The sequence below is a fragment of the Podarcis muralis genome, chromosome 2 (assembly GCF_964188315.1).
Source record: "Podarcis muralis chromosome 2, rPodMur119.hap1.1, whole genome shotgun sequence".
NCBI classification, from domain to species: Eukaryota; Metazoa; Chordata; class Lepidosauria; order Squamata; family Lacertidae; genus Podarcis; species Podarcis muralis.
This window is the reverse complement of record NC_135656.1, coordinates 66,210,024-66,227,376: the sequence shown is the minus strand read 5'-3', so window position 1 is coordinate 66,227,376 and position 17,353 is coordinate 66,210,024.

Sequence of the window (17,353 nt, the reverse complement as noted above, 5' to 3'; positions counted from 1 at the left end):
AGAAAATTTCATGTGGCATAAGACTATCAGTCAGTGGTGGTCATAGCTGCTATTGTGTTGGCCAAATAATGAAGCAAATTAGGTGATTCAAGAGTCTTTCTCCTCTCCCATGTCGAAGTGGTACGTCAATAAAAACCCTGAGTTATCAGGGCCCCACACAAAGCCTTGTGTCTCCCAGTTCTACTGCCTATAATTCTATGTTTTCCTATAGTCATTGGCTTTGCAAGAAGTGAGGCTGTCTAAAAATGTAAGAGCACTGAAAAGCACAGGGAGCGGGCCTGTGATAACATACAGCAGCACGGGATTTATTTATTTATTTATTTAAAGTTTTTAAAACTTCATTGATTAAAAAAAAAACTTACATTGCTGTTATTTGACTGAAAGCAAGCAACTCCCCTCCCCAGAGCTTTTCAGAACTCCACAGGCATCCTTCTAGACAGCGTTGGGGCTCATGGAAGCACAAAATTGCACCGGAACAGCTGGTATGAAGTTGCAGTGTTTGAAAAATTTTACAAGGAAGAATACACACCAAGCGACCACCCCTTATTTATTTTAAGATAAGAAAGTAAACACCTCATGGTGTTCTGGGCACAGCTGAAGATAGGGCTTTTGCTCCAAAGCAAGTCTAGACCACAGGTAATCAATATGGCGCCTCTGCATGTTGTTAGACTACAGTTCCCACCAGCACCACCCAGCATAAATGGTCAGGGATGATGGGAAATGTAGTCTAAAAGCAACAAGAGCCCCCTCACATTGGTGACCCCTGGCCTTGACCAATCATATACATGTCTACTCAGAAGTAAGTCCCATTTAATTCACTTGGGCTATGTGGGTATAAGTATGTGGGTACAGGATTGCAGCCTGAGCCAGTTGTTGATGCTTCAACTAATCATTAGTAGGTAGTGGTTGGCATCACACAGTGCAAAGCACTTTATTGTGAATCAGTTACTATTCATGTGTGTGAATTTTTGTTCCACATTGCGCTTGAGGAAGTTTAAAAATGAGCCTTTCTCCCTCTTAGGACTATGTTTAATAGCAGAAGTATAAAGTTAAATTTTATGTCTTTGGTCCCATAGGCATAGAAAATGAAATTTTAAAAGTCTCTTTAGCATAACCCTGCTATGCTGGGACCCAGACTGCCAAGTGGCTTGCATCTTGCTTTCTAAATAGAGAATTATTTCCAATTTATCCAGATGCTGATGGTTTAAATAGAGCTACTGCTTCCTTTCAAGCACCTAGAGAAATATATGTATATATATATATATTCTTCCAATTCCAATTGCTGGCTACAGTTCCAAGACTACTCTGCTAATGTGCATATAAATAAAAACTGGGGGAAATGCTTTATAGCAATAAGTACAGAAGACATTTCTGCCATCCTGCATGAAGACAGCTTGATACATTACTGATAATATCCATAGTGCATTTAAATAGACAGTCTGGAGGTTCAAGGCTGAACATTTCTGATACCAGAAACATAAATTTTAGTGAGGGGTTTGGTTTGGGGGTTTTTGTGATTGCTTTAGGAAAAGCATGGCAATAATCCATTACCACTAGTATAATATAGAGAACATGCGAACCAAACACAAGACTTCTCCAATCTAGTAAGTCAGCTGCCTGTGGGCAGGACTGTTCCATGTCCTTCTGAAGCCAAAGTATTTTGCATTTATCAATATTGTCCATGTTGATCACACACACACTTTTCCACCACTGAGCTTAGAGCTGTGTGCCTGTATATGGGTCCCCCCACTCTTTATCCTCTGGACAAATTAGTTATCCTAGCTCAAAGGCAGCCAATGACCTTAGTTGTTGACTGAAGATTTGGCCATAGATCTTTCCCGCTCTAACTACTACAGCCACATTGCCTCTCAACTGTATCCACACTGAACTGCAAGAATATATACAATTTTATCTATGAACGAACTCCCTTCTAGCTTTCATTGTAATCCCATTTACAATGCATGAGAAATAAATTCATTCAGATCTTGCATTGTTGGCCTGCAGGGTACGTTCATATAGAAATTAAGCTTCCAAGCATTTTCCCCCCTGCCAAAAATTCCCAGGAGTCTTCCTTAACAGCTATTAAAAATGCTACTAAAAGAAGAGTGCACATTTAATAGTCCTAGGGAGCCTAGTCATCATAGCACTTCATGCCTGCAATGTACAATGTCGGAGGGTAAAGCTACAGAGGCCCTGGTTTGCCAAAATGAGGAAATGCCTTATCTCATAGGAGACCTTTCAGGAATCCCATGCTCTCCTTGACTCAGCAGCAGCAACATTTTCCTGTACAGTGGTACCTTGCAAGACGAATGCCTCGCAAGACGGAAAACTCGCAAGACGAAAGGGTTTTTGGTTTTTTGAGTTGCTTCGCAAGACGATTTTCCCTATGGGCTTGCTTCGCAAGACGGAAACGTCTTGCAAGTTTGTTTCCTTTTTCTTAACACCGTTAATACAGTTGCGACTTGACTTCGAGGAGCAACTCATAGCACGCGGTGCGGTAGCCTTTTTTGAGGTTTTTAAAGACTTTGGTGATTTTTGAAGCTTTTCCAAAACTTTTCCAAAACCGTGCTTCGCAAGACGAAAAAAATTGCAAGACGACAAAACTCGCGGAACGAATTAATTTCGTCTTGCGAGGCACCACTGTATGCACAAAAATTATCCTTTAAATGTAATGCCATTTTAACTTTAAGAATTGCAATTTTTCTATGCAACTTTTCCTCCTTATTTTTTCAATTGTTATTAGCAGAAGACATTTTATTCTTCAGTGAGATACACTCCAGTCTCTCAATCAGAGATACAAACTGACTGTATTCTTGCTATGGTCATTTTTCCAAGAGACTATTGTAGGCATGATTTCATGGGAAATTTATAAAAAAATGGGGGGGGGTCAATTAATCCATCCATTGATCTATCCACTCACCCATCCATTGTATCATCAAGCACACTGTCAATTACAGTACAGAAGTACTGTTTCTGGGGGACAGGAGGCGGGCAGGTGTGGAGGATTCCCTGGTCCTGAATGGGGTAACCGTGCCCCTGAAGGACCAGGTGCGCAGCCTGGGAGTCATTTTGGACTCACAGCTGTCCATGGAGGCACAGGTTAAATCCGTGTCCAGGGCAGCTGTGTACCAGCTCCATCTGGTACGTAGGCTGAGACCCTATCTGCCCGCGGACTGCCTTGCCAGAGTGGTGCATGCTCTGGTTATCTCCCGCTTGGACTACTGCAATGCGCTCTACGTGGGGCTACCTTTGAAGGTGACCCGGAAACTACAACTAATCCAGAATGCAGCAGCCAGACTGGTGACTGGGAACGGCCGCCGAGACCATATAACACCGGTCTTGAAAGACCTACATTGGCTCCCAGTACGTTTCCGAGCACAATTCAAAGTGTTGGTGCTGACCTTTAAAGCCCTAAACGGCCTCGGTCCAGTATACCTGAAGGAGCGTCTCCACCCCCATCGTTCTACCCGGACACTGAGGTCCAGCACCGAGGGCCTTCTGGCGGTTCCCTCACTGCGAGAAGCCAAGTTACAGGGAACCAGGCAGAGGGCCTTCTCGGTAGTGGCGCCCTCCCTGTGGAACGCCCTCCCACCAGATGTCAAAGAGAACAACAACTACCAGACTTTTAGAAGACATCTGAAGGCAGCCCTGTTTAGGGAAGCTTTTAATGTTTGATGTATCACAGTATTTTAATATTCTTTTGGAAGCCGCCCAGAGTGGCTGGGGAAACCCAGCCAGATGGGCGGGGTATAAATAATAAATTATTATTATTATTATTATTATTATTATTATTAATCGCCTGACCCATTGGCTTATCCATTCCTCATGTCGTCCATATATATTACACAGCAGTGTTGATTTTCCTGTTGGGATCTATCTGTTCTTCACTGTGGATCCATAAGCCTTCTCATAAACTACCAAAGTCAGTCACAACAATTCTATTGATTTCAGCTGGAAGCATCACAGAATTTGCTGATGACACATTTTTACAGACATTTTAATGTCTGGTGAAGAGCCTACTGGATCAGCCCAGTGGCCCATCACAGAAGCCCACAGGAAACCCACAAGCCTGACCTGAGTGCAAGAGCACCTTCCCCCATTGTTTCCATCAACTGGTATTCAGAAACATACTACCTCCAACCAGTGGCGTAGCGTGGGTTGTCAGCACCCGGGGCAAGGCAAGTAATTTGCGCCCCCTAACCCGTGGATTTTAGCACTCGAGTCTCTTCCACTAGATTAGTTAAAGAAACCCTTACCCCCTAAGCACATGTATTGTTTGTTATTAAAATACTGATGTAATTAAAGTAAAATGCATCTAAATACAAGTTTATTTTCAAACACTTTATTGGTCAGCTCAACATGCAGAATGACCAGCGTGCCCCCTTTCATTGCAGAATGACCAGTGTGCCCCCTTTCAATGCAATACTCAGTTCCCCGCGTCTCCTCGAGTCCTCCCGCCTCCTGCTCAGCAGCTCAGCCAATTGCATACATTCGCCTTTCGGCCAATGAGGAAGTGGATCCCACTTCCTGATTGGCTAGGAGGAAGATCCGTGTGACAATAGCGAAATTTTTGCGAAATCTGTGACAACGCTGAGAGAGAGTGAGTGAGCCAGGTAGGGGCAGAGAGCTGCGAGTGCAAGTGCGCCCCCCCCCCGATGTTGCGCCCAGTGCGGCCAGCACCCCCTGCACCCCCCACGCTACGCCACTGCCTCCAACTGCGGAGGTTGAAATACCTACCAGGGTTGTTCAGGAGTGGTCTGGCCCATTTCACTGCCTGAGGTGCCACCCCACCCCCCAAGCTCTCATCAGAAGCCAGCACCACCACTTCTCTTCACTTCTCTAGCATTGGCAGTGGTGGGTGGGGCATCCATAGGAGTGCTGTCCCATGGGAGGATGCTGGCCCAGGGGTTAGGAGCCATTGGTAGCCTTACCTTCAATTAATTTGCCTAACCCACTTGTCAAGTCTCACCTCCGTCACTGGTGTTGTGCAATGCCAGGTCTATAGGCAACAAAACCGCCACCCTGCGAGATTTCTTCATCTCTCAGGGGGTCGACCTGGCTTGTGTGACGGAGACCTGGGTGCGCGAAGGGGATACTGTTACCTTACGAGAGATGGCGCCCCCGGGTTTCTCCGTCCTCCACCAGTCGCGGACTGTGGGCCGGGGGGGAGGGGTGGCATTATTAATCCGGGAAGATTGTTCTTTCAGGGCTCTACCATCGCCATCGATCCCCGGCATTGAATGTGTTGGCCTAGTGTGGGGCTCCGAGGTGAGCTTGGCTGTCTGGCTGGTGTACCGGCCACCTAGCGCACCAGCAGCCACCCTGTCAGGCCTGCTGGAGGCGGTGGCCGGCTGGGCCTTGGAGTTCCCTAACCTATTGGTATTGGGGGACTTCAACATCCATGCTGATGCCACTCCCTCCTCACAAGCTCTGGACCTGGTGTCTTCCATGGCGACACTAGGGCTCTCCCAGTTTGTTTCGGGCCCCACACATCAAGCAGGCCACACGCTGGATTTGATCTTTGGCGTCGGTATAGATGTGATCATGTTTCCTTCGATGAAGGTGCCATGGTCTGATCACTACGCTCTGAAAGCCAGGATTGACGTTCCACCCCCACCCTGCTTGGGTGGCGAGCCGATTTGGGCTCGCCCGCGGAGGCTGATGGACCCTGATAGATTCCGTCAAGCCTTGCGGGACCTTGCTCCCCCTGGCGACTCATTGACTGAGCTTGTTGAGGGCTGGAATACCCAGCTCCTGGCAGCCATCAATGAGATCGCACCTAAGCGCCCTCTGCGACCCCGCAGAAACCGGGCTCCCTCGGTTTACCGAGGAGCTCCGGAAAATGAAGCGGGACCTCAGACGGCTAGAGCGAGTATGGCGGGGTGCCCGTGACGGAGCTTCAAGAACATCCTATAGAGTTTTTATGAAAACCTATGAGATGGCAGTGAAGGCCGCTAAGAAGTCCTACTTCTCGGCCTCCATTGCATCCGCTAGCTCTCGCCCGGCGCAATTATTTAGTATAATTCGGTCTTTAACGTCCCTCGAAGGACAGCCAAATTTAAATAACAATTGGACACACAGCTGTGAGGCATTTGCGAGCTTTTTTGCGGAGAAGGTCCTGTTGCTCCGCCATGACCTCCCCGCCAATTTCGATACAATAAAGGAACTGGAGGCCCCTCGACTGTCCTCGGGTCCAGTATTGGACCACTTTGACCGGATATCCCCAGCCGATGTGGACAGACTCCTCCGAGCTGGAAAGCCCACCACTTGTCCTCTCGACCCGTGCCCGTCCTGGCTGATTAGAGCGTGTCCAGACGAGGTGCGGGCCCCCCTGGGGGATATCATCAATTTGTCCCTTGGCACCGGGACATTCCCAGGGGAACTGAAGGAGGCAGTGGTGCGCCCGCTTTTAAAGAAAACATCATTAGATCCCTTAGATCTATCCAATTACCGCCCGGTTTCGAATCTTCCATTCCTGGGTAAGGTGATTGAGAGAGCGGTTGCGGAACAGCTTGGTAGGTTTCTGGATGAAACATCGGCTCTGGATCCATTCCAGTCCGGCTTCCGCGCTGGTCATGGGACCGAGACGGCTCTGGTCGCCTTAACAGATGATCTCCGTAGGCAGCTGGATCAAGGCGGGTCGGGGCTGCTGATTCTTCTAGACCTGTCAGCAGCCTTCGACATGGTCGATCACGAACTCCTGGACCACCGCCTTGCCGACGTGGGGATCCAGGGCACAGCCCTTCAATGGCTGCGCTCGTTTCTCTCTGGTCGGGGACAGAGGGTGGCGCTTGGGGGGGAATTGTCATCCCGCCACTCCTTGGTGTGTGGAGTGCCTCAGGGTGCGATTCTCTCCCCGATGCTTTTTAACATCTTTATGCGCCCCCTTGCCCAGCTTGTCCGGAGTTTTGGGCTGGGCTGCCATCAGTATGCTGATGACACCCAACTCTATCTGTTGATGGATGGCCATCCTGACTCGGCCCCAGACACACTGATCAGATGCTTGGAAGCTGTGGCTGGATGGTTACGTGGGAGCCGGTTGAAGTTAAATCCTTCGAAGACAGAGGTCCTCTGGCTGGGACGGGACGATATGAGATTGAGGGGGCAACTCCCTTCTCTTGCGGGGGTGCAATTAGTGCCAGCACCGTCCGTTAAGAGTTTGGGTGTAATCTTCGATACCTCCCTCTCCATGGAGGCGCAGATTGCAGCTATAACAAAGGTGGCATTTTTTCATCTCCGCCAAGCTAAGCAGTTGGCTCCTTACCTCTCTCGCCCTGACCTAGCCACTGTGATCCACGCGACGGTCACCTCCAGACTGGATTATTGTAACTCGCTCTACGTGGGGCTGCCCTTGAGACTGACCCAGAAACTCCAGCGGGTGCAGAATGCCGCAGCGAGACTCCTTACGGGGTCTTCGCTGCGAGATCACATTCATCCGGTGCTATACCAGCTGCACTGGCTCCCGGTGGAGTACAGGATCAGGTTTAAGGTGCTGGTTTTAACCTTTAAAGCCCTATACGGCCTAGGACCCTCGTACCTACGGGACCGCCTCTCCTGGTATGCCCCACAGAGGAACTTACGGTCTTCAAATAAAAACATCTTGAAGGTCCCAGGCCACAGAGAGGTTAGGCTGGCCTCAACTAGAGCCAGAGCTTTTTCGACTGCGGCTCCAACCTGGTGGAATGCCCTGTCGCAAGAGACAAGGGCCCTGCAGGACTTGACATCTTTTCGCAGGGCCTGTAAGACAGAGCTGTTCCACCAGGCCTTTGGTCAGGGCGCAGCCTGACTCCCTCCTTTGGCAATCTCTACAAAGCTTTAGTCTATGGTTGCCATCAATTTGTATTTTAATTAATTTTTAGAATGTATTTATAATGTTGTACTGTTTTAGTGTTGTTAGCCGCCCTGAGCCCGGCTTCGGCTGGGGAGGGCGGGATATAAATAAAATTTATTATTATTATTATTATTAAGTCATTCAGGTTAGACAAATATTATTTAGGGCAGGAACATGGAAAACACATGGAAAACCATAGGCAAGCTTTCTCTAACAATAGCTTGCACACCAAGCTCAGCTGGTGAATGGTACTCCCAGTGGCGGATCTTGGGGTCTCGAATTTAAGCAGTGCCAAAATCCAGTGCCTCTCACACTCCGTAGTAAGTCAAAGTTGCAGCCCCGAGGCTCCACGGCCAGTACGACTGAACTGGTTGTGCTCTCCTCAATCCACCTCTGTTACTCCATGCCAATGATGCCACTTAAGCCTCTAGCTACAACGCCGGATCAATAACCACTCTCAGTCTGTGAATCTGGTCCTTTAGGGCAGCCTCCCCCAGTTCCCCAGAAGTTTGGCCATCCTGCTCAATGGCCATGCTGGCGGAGACCAATGGGAATTGTAGTCCAAAACATCTGGAGGGCACTAAGCTGGGAAATACTACTTAAGGGGAATATAAAGGAAAAACAAGGTTGATTGTCACTGCATATTGATGACACCCAATTCCAGATCTCATTCATCAGTTTCAGGGAGACATTAAAACATGATGTGATTGTGCCTGAATTAAACAGAGACTTGCCCAAATATGCTCACTCATAATATTAATGATGCTCTGAGTCCATTAAATTTGAAACATTATCATTACTCCTCTAAATTTTGAGATGCTATCACTACTTCAGAGCAGAGAGATATGGTCCGTATACAGTATAGTTCCCTTTTACACTATTGCCAAATGCAAAGGCAACAAGGTGTATGATCAGCAGCAACATGGAACAAGCATAACTTGTGGCTGAGATCCCACTTCTTCCCTTCTACATTCATTGAACTTGTAGATGGGAAGCCCTGGTTTGCTGAAAAGGTGTTCTTCCATTAACTGTATGATGGCTCTGGAGTAAATGTGTATTCATTTGCTGATGTCATTTTGATAGATTGTTGTGGATTTAATTTGTTCTGATTACATTCTCGCTTTGATATTTGTGCTGGATTTTAATGATCACGGGCTGCGTTCTGATTTATTTATTTTCCCATGGAAAGTCGGGATGTAAATGTTTTGATACATAAATAACTGTGTAACAAGGAAACTAGTAATTATTAAATGATTGGCACGTGTGCACGCACACACACAAGGTATTGGTTCTAAATCCAAGCCTTCAAACTTTCTACACTGCTTAAACTTAAAGAAAACAATTTCTCTGAAAGAAAGGAGTATTTAATGGACTTAGTGAAACTTTTAAAAAATGAACAGAACAGTTTGTGAGTCTGATCAACCGCAGTGTTTTTCCCCTTTTATTTTTTTTATTTAAAAAATCCAAATTTGGTTATGCTGGCAGTTATATTCACAAGTGACAATTACTTTGACATTAATTTGATAGCTCAGCAGCCCAAAAGTGGTATGGAATCTACTAGTAGCTGGCAGTTTTCATTGTGCCACCCTGTCTACATGGTAACTGTCATCTTCCGTTCAGTATAGTAATGCTATCAGCAGACAGTCTTCTAAAAAAGTTATAATTTATTCCAAATGATTGAAGCCCCCATCCCCTTCTTTCAAGACATAGCACCATGAAGCAGTATTGATGACAGGTCGTTTAACACCAGTTCTCGGTGAGATTAAGTAGTTGTCAGACAGATATCATTGGAGACTTACGGATTGCTTTTGGAAATCATCCTGAATTGCTAACTAATGCAGGGACGTGTTCTTAGATGGGTGTTGATTCTTTTGTGTCCCAATTCAGATGCCTGAAACATCAAAGTTGTTTGTGCTCTCCAAAGTTAGCCACAAATTATTTGTATTGGCCACCACAATACAAATATGATTGTCCTGCGTGAGCATAATTTACAAAGGCAGAAGACACCCAAAGCTCTTGGTCTTCCATATTTTATAGAAAATGTGACCTCTTCCCTATATGTAGCTATAGGGAATGTAATGAAAGAAGTTTGACTATGATTGACTCATTCAGCTAATATATTCATAACCAACCCTTTATCATACAAGCCCAGGGTGTGGTACATACAGTGGTACCTTGGTTTTTGAAGAGAAAGCGTTCCAGGAGTCTGTTCAACTCCTGGAACCGTTCGAAAACCAAAGTGTGGCTTCCGATTGGCTTCTGAAGCATCCTTGCAGCCAATTGGAAGCTGCAGAAGCTGCGCCAGATGTTTGGCTTCTGAAAATCGTTCGGAAACTGGAACACTCACTTCCGCGGTTCGATCGTTTGGGAGCCGATTTGTCTGGAAGCCAAGGCGTTCGGCTTCCAAGGTACGACTGTATAATCAATAAAATATATATAGTTCATTGACTATCCTTTGGATTCCACTTGTAGCTGATTCCATATTTAACTACTTTGTGATTGATAAGCCAAAGGAAAGCACATATTGATGTAATTCATCTGACTGGCGCATGTCAGGGCTGTAGGGAGTCATATCAAATCCAGACCTTGAGTGTCTATTCTCCGAACTCCCCAAGTTCAGTTGCTGCAGCTGGAGTGAAAGTGGAGGCTTTAGGTGCAGCAGAAAGTATAGCTTTGTTAACTAGGCAATAGAAGAGGAAGTTCCTGATATTTATATAGCATTCTCACTTGCTGTATAATCCTAGGTGGGTTTTGATTCTTGAAGTCCTTGGCAGACTCATCAGTTGAGCTGAGGCATTGCAATGTATTGTTTCCATTCTGGACCAAGCCCTTGATGTGGCAGCCCCTCCACATCATTCCAAGCATGATGGATTAGATCAAGAAGCATCTCCCATTCTTTACAGCCATCCCAGCAAGCTGCCCACACTGAAGGAAATGGAGAACTCCTGCTCCATTGACTAAGTTCCCTGTTGACTTTAATATTGGAGCATGGGCACCAACTCGATATTTGTTTCAAGGGGTCCCAGCCCCCTCAATGCTGAGGGGGCCAGTCGTGTATTGTGCACACACAACATCACATGCAACATGCATTGCAGCTTCAGCACTCGGCTCCACCAGAGGACATGACTTTGCGCACATTCTGCATGTGATGTCACAAGCATGCAACACGCGTGCGATATCACACACAGGAACAATGCGCCCTGGATCCCCTCAATCTTGGGGGCAACCTGGCCCCTGTGGAATAATAGCACTGTAGAATTGGAATGCAAGAATCTTTCTCCCAGTGTGGGGCTTCAAACCCCCTACCCACCATGCTCTACTGACTGATGAATGCAGAGGTGCCACCCTCCACTGAAATCAATGGGAAAGCCCTATACAACACTTCCCTGTGTATATCAGCCCACCCTCATGCACAAGGCTCAGCAGGTTGAATCCTGGTCTCATTTGCTGGATATCAGAGGTCAAATATCAACAGTTTGATGCAAGATTACCTGTTGGATGACCAACACTCCCCTCCCCAATTCCATAACTGTAAAAGAGTGATTATAGAGACTTACCTGACAACGGTATTGTGCTATTATTAGAGCGGGGAAAATATTGCTGTGAGCTTTCAGTGACAAAACAATTACATCGAGACACTCTCATAAATACTGAGTTGGAGACAAAGACTTATGAATGGGTAGGGATAATTGTTAATAAACAGAGAACTGGTTCCATCATCACAATATGTTCAGTGGCATTCCGTTTCAGATACAGGACTCCTCTTGCCATCCCTAGGTCAATAAGGGATCAGAAGCTAGTCTCATGGTCTACACCAGCCTTCCAGGCATTTTGGACACCAGCTGCCATCAGCCCCAGGCAGCATGGCCAACGGTCAGAATGATGGAAGCTGCAATCCAATAGCATGTGGAGGGTGCCCATTTGGGAAAGCTGGTCTACACCCATATATGCGGTATACGTTTACAAGAAGCTGCATGACGTCTTTCACACTTGCACATTTCTAGGAGAACCTCTTGCCATTTCAGAGCCTCTCCTCTGAAAGTCCTCTTCCTCCCTGCTATACCCTGCCCCTCCCTTACACTTTGCGAGACAAAGGCAGCAGCTGTTTCCCAGGCCCTTGACCAGTGGTTCTGCCAGATTAACATATCCATGTATATATATACTTATGCCGGTGAGAAGGAGGGAAAGCGCGACTTTGACTTGGTGCCTAAATTTCCTGCTTCCAAAGCCCAGCTGGATAGCAGGAGTTATAACAGAAAACAGCAGCACAATTAGTTCGGAGTTCTGTAGCTGTCTGCAGCAGACTGCTTGCTCCTATCTCTCTATAGGTGGTCTCCCAGTTCATCAGTTCATAAATAAGTAATTTGAAATGTGTTCCTGGGGGAAATTTCCCTCCTTCTCTCCTGAACAGACTGTACTCATCAGTTTTCCTGTTCTCAAGGTACCCGGTGTTCTCATTTATAATGGCCAGAGGAACTGTGCTGTTCTAATTCCTGCTTCATTACATCTCCTAATGCTTGTTTTCAACAGCTTCACAACTCCACATTTTCTTTATATATTGATAAAAAAAACTCTTTGCATATATTATTTATTGGCACTTTCATGTTAGCTTTACTGCTGATTTAAATGGAATATTTTTACATACCAAGTAAGTCTGTGAAGTTAGGTTTCTGGTCTGAGGGTTAGAGATTTCAATTTCCATGACGGCACCAGTCACTTCGAGAGGAGAACAGAACAACGAGGAAGCAGAATTATTGTTGCCGGACCATTCCCTTCCACTCTCATCTGGCGCCTTCATCTTGGGCTCTGCTGCCTTCCAGGGATGCCTGACTGCTGGACAACACTGGCCACAACTGGTAAAGGTACGAAGAAGACAGCAACAAAGGAATATATGGCATATAGGCAAAAATAGCACATTCCCATTCCCACCCCTGCAATAAAGACGCTGAAAACAGTGCACTGGAGCTATAGAGACTCAGGCTTGTTTCATGCCTTTTCAGAAGTGGCTTCAGTAGCTGCTGAAATACCTGCCTCTGGTTATCCAGATCAACTGAGTTGTTTTATTACTCATTGTCTGTGTGCATTTGCACAATGAAGTCCACGTCTGCTGAGCAGCAGTCAAACAAAGCACCTAGATAGCTCAGTTGGTTAGAGTATGGTGCTGATAACACCAAGGTTGCAGGTTCGATCCCCGTATGGAATAGCTGCATATTCCTGCATTGCAGGGGGTTGGACTAGATGATCCTCAGGGTCCCTTCCAACTCTATGATTCTATGAAAGGGGGAGGTCGAGCACCCTCACTAAGCCACCACTGCTGGGTAATAATCAGGTTGGGGATGGGATCCCAGTTTGGGCCTTGCAGGCACCACAACTGTGGTCTCTAGCCTCTTCCACAGAATCATCATGATGATCTGGGCATGTACAGTGAGCACCCATGGAAAAGCCATGACCGTGCTTTAATTTTATGTCACCATAGGGCACAGAATTTGTCCAGCAGTGTGGCAATTTCAGTAGCTTTCAGTAGTCCAAGAGTGGTATAAGCAGGGTATCATTTCTTATGAGGTGTAAGTTGTGCTTTTGAATAACCATTTGGGGGCCCCAAAAGTGGCTGTCTAATACAAAACACAAATTCCACAGTCATCAGGAATGCATTGAAGGGCCATAGAAATTTAACCATAGTATGTGAATACTAGGGCTGCAAGCTTTCATCATATTAATCCGTTATTTCCTCCTAATGCTGAGAAGTCGCGTGTGTTTATTGAATTTTCTCTTAGATTTCCTTCAGTATGTCAAAAATTGTACCTATACTGAAGTTTGGAGCATATGTAAACATAATCAGTCAATTTATCAATCAATTTAAAGGCAGGTGATTAAGCAGCTAATAATTCCTTAATAGAATCACAGTATAATCCTTTTTGTGCCTACTGAGAAGTAAGTCTCCTTGGGTTTTATGGGATTTAATGTCAAGTAAGAGGGTATAGGATTGCAGCCTCAGAACCCTAGAGATTTTAAGCCTACAATTCTAAACATACATGCTAGGGAATAAGTCCCATTCAACACAGTCAGACTTACTTCTGAGTAGGTCCATGCTATGATTGTGGTGTTAGTCAAATGCCTGATTCTCTTTAAAGCATTGACTGCACCTTTAAATATAGCAATATATTTCAATGATGATGAAGATGATGAACAATAATTTCTCTGCCTCTCTTTTTGTTCATTTGAGCTTACCTTCCATTGGGCTTGGTGGATATGTCAGCAACAGTCCTAAGGATGATGTCTGTATGCACCTTAAACTGCATAGTACTAAGTTAGGGGTAGCCAATGTTGTGTGCACCTGACCATTGGCCATGCTGGCTGGAGCTGATGGAAATTGTAATCCAGCGACATCTGGGGGCGCTATGTTGGTTATCTCTGCATTAAGCAGTAGTTAGTAGTTGCATAGGGGGAAGCGCCTTTTAAACAAGTAAAGAGGATGAAAAATCTGTGGCATATGAAAATCATTTCTAAGTCCCCTGAAAAACTGGGAAATAAACAGTAATAATGATGACTAGCATTGATTATTGTCACTAAACCACCACTAAAAGGCTTAACACGAATATGGGAGTATTTTACCTTTCCAGACAAATGGGAAAACAAAACAGAGTATTCTAACCTCGCACGAAATAAAATACAACAACAAAATGCGGGTGTGGGGTGTGGAATGAACCAGGAAGCAGAAACTGACTCAGTGATAAGCATGCCTCTTTAGCAGTACAGGAATCTGTTGCGTTTTTTCACAGAGGTAGGGGAGCAAGATGACTTATTTTCAGGTTGCAGCGATTTTCAGTTGAGATTAATTCAATGTGTGCATGCAGGGATACTGTCAGTGAGTGAGAGCATTGCACAATTGGCTCCTAACAAATCTTTTGGACAACCTGATTCTGAACATGCTTAGAATTGGCCAAAAAAAAGAGCAGCTTGCCTTTTACACACATAGGCATGTGTGTGTGCGTACACACACACACACACACACACACACACACGGCTCTTCTTTCTTATACCCCCAGCTCATTAGTATGCATCTGCTCCCTCATCTCAGTGCCTGCTGTTACCCCCACAGCACATTCTAGGCAAAGCAGGAGAATGGCTGATGGAAGAAGGAATGCGCAAGGGGTTACTTTGCCCCAGGACCCCTTATCTAAAGTCCTCCTCAAAAGAGGAAATGAGTTGATTTGCATTTTCCTACTGAAGCATGCAGAGTGGTGGAGGAAGGTTTCTTGTTACATTAGACCATATTCCTGGGTTTGCCCCCAGGCCCTGCTCGCAGGCGCTCCACAGCTCAGAAAACACCTGTATGGCTCCCATTAAAATACAGGCTTCAGACAAATCTTTTCAGAGGCTTTCAAAAGACATAGACTAATATTTTCCCTTGCTTGCATGTATTTTCTTTTTTCCTGGTGCCGAAGGCAGAAATTAACCATTTGATTCCCATGTTCTTTCTTGCCCCTCAGAAAATGTTCCTACAAAGACTTCGGCTATAGGCTGAGCCAAAGCAGATAACTTCCTTCTAAGCAAAACATTTGGGAAATGGGCTCCTAGCAGGGCTATTGTAAGGCAAGTCTACATTTTTACTATTTGCCGAAATGGTAACACACAAACACACGCTCACACACAGGGAATCCTGTATTCTTCTATAATTATATTTTCTTTTCAAAACGTTGCTGGAAAATTATCCCAGTCTAACTTTGCTCCAATTTCTGAAAGGTTTTTTTTAATGCTTTAAAAAATACATTAAAACCAAAACAACTTTAAACACACCCTCACACAAAGCCTGAATTTTTAAAAAGTGAAAAATGCACATTTTTGTCAGATTTTATCCTGTCAATGACGGATTTGGCAGTGTTAATTTCAATTAGTCTATTTGTACAAAATGGTGATATGCTCAATGTGTTGTTACCTGTACCCTATTATATATATATAATGAGTGAGAGTGGGAGAGATGCAGTTTGTCTGACCACACCAGGTGGCTGCACAACTCACTTTCTGCAGAAACACTTAATAGGAAACCAATACAGAACTCCCCCAAGCTCATTGTCACCCATCTCCATCCCAGTGAGCGCAGCCCTGCGGACACCAAGAGGGCCCTGCTGTCACTCTTTCTGGCCCCGCCCCTTATGCTGCTGCTGCTGCTGTAGAAGGATCCTCAGGGCTGGGTTATGCTTTGAATGAGCCAGCCTTGAACAGGAGTATCTAGTCTCATATGGTGTTTTCTACCTTCAGCCTAGCATGTGGATCCCGCCAATGCTCACGAGCTGGAGTTTCTTGTGTTAACGGAAGAAGAACTTTTTTTTATTAAAAAAATAATAATGAGCAGATCAACTCTTGCTCTTTCTTTCTGACATACATGCATACATTTCTTTTTTCTTTTTTAATCCCCAGATAGAAACAATCATTCTACCTGTAAAAAGAAAAAAGAAGGAGGGGAAGGGAAGCTACTTTCCTCCTTTCTCCCCTCCTTTCTGAACATATAGCATAACTGTAAAGGCTAATTATGAAATAATGTTTAAACCTTTGGGACTAAGACAGGAAGTTACAAGAATGCGTTAAACTCCCACTGCAGCAATAGAAGAATTTGATTAACTAAAGCAACAGAAGCATTGGTGGAAGTTTTCAATAAAGCAAAGTATTCAGAACCCTTCTCTCTCCCTCCCTCCCTCCCTCAAATAAACCCTTGTTATTGATATGCTACGCACAAGCATTTCTATTATTCAGACCAATTATGCAATAAAATTTAGAATTCAGGGTCTGCGTACCTTTCTTGTCCCTGGTGCTGAAATCTACTGTGGATGCTCAGGTGGCAGCTGCAGCTGGGAGTGCTTTTGTCCAGCTTAGGCTGGTATGCCAACTGCATCCATTCCTGATGAGGTCAGGCCCATCCACTATGACACATGCCATAATTAGCCATCTGACGGGATTATCACAATACAAGGTACGCTGGTGCTACCTTGAAACTGTGTTGGGTCCAAATGCAATAGTAAATACAGTGGTACTTCGGGTTACATATGCTTCAGGTTACATACGCTTCAGGTTACAGACTCCTCTAACCCAGAAATAGTACCTCGGGTTAAGAACTTTGCTTCAGGATGAGAACAGAAATCGTGCTCCGGTGGCATGGAAGCAGTGGGAGGCCCCATTAGCTAATGTGGTGCTTCAGGTTAAGAACAGAACTCCGGAACGAATTAAGTACTTAACCCGAGGTACCACTGTAGTAAATGCATCATATTACACCTGTCCTCAAAGTTTAGATGGGCTTCTGATTTAGTAAACAGAGAACTGGTTTTGTCCCGTGCCTGCTTGAATCTGCTGCACCAGTTTCTGTTCTTAATATACCGTATTTTTCACTCTATAGGGCGCACCGGACCATAGGGCACACCTAGTCTTTTTTGGGAGGGAAATAAAGAAAAAAAAATATCCCCCCCCCCCAGCCCCAAAGAGCAAAGAAGCCAAGACAGCCAATGGGATCCTCTTTAGCCACGCACAACC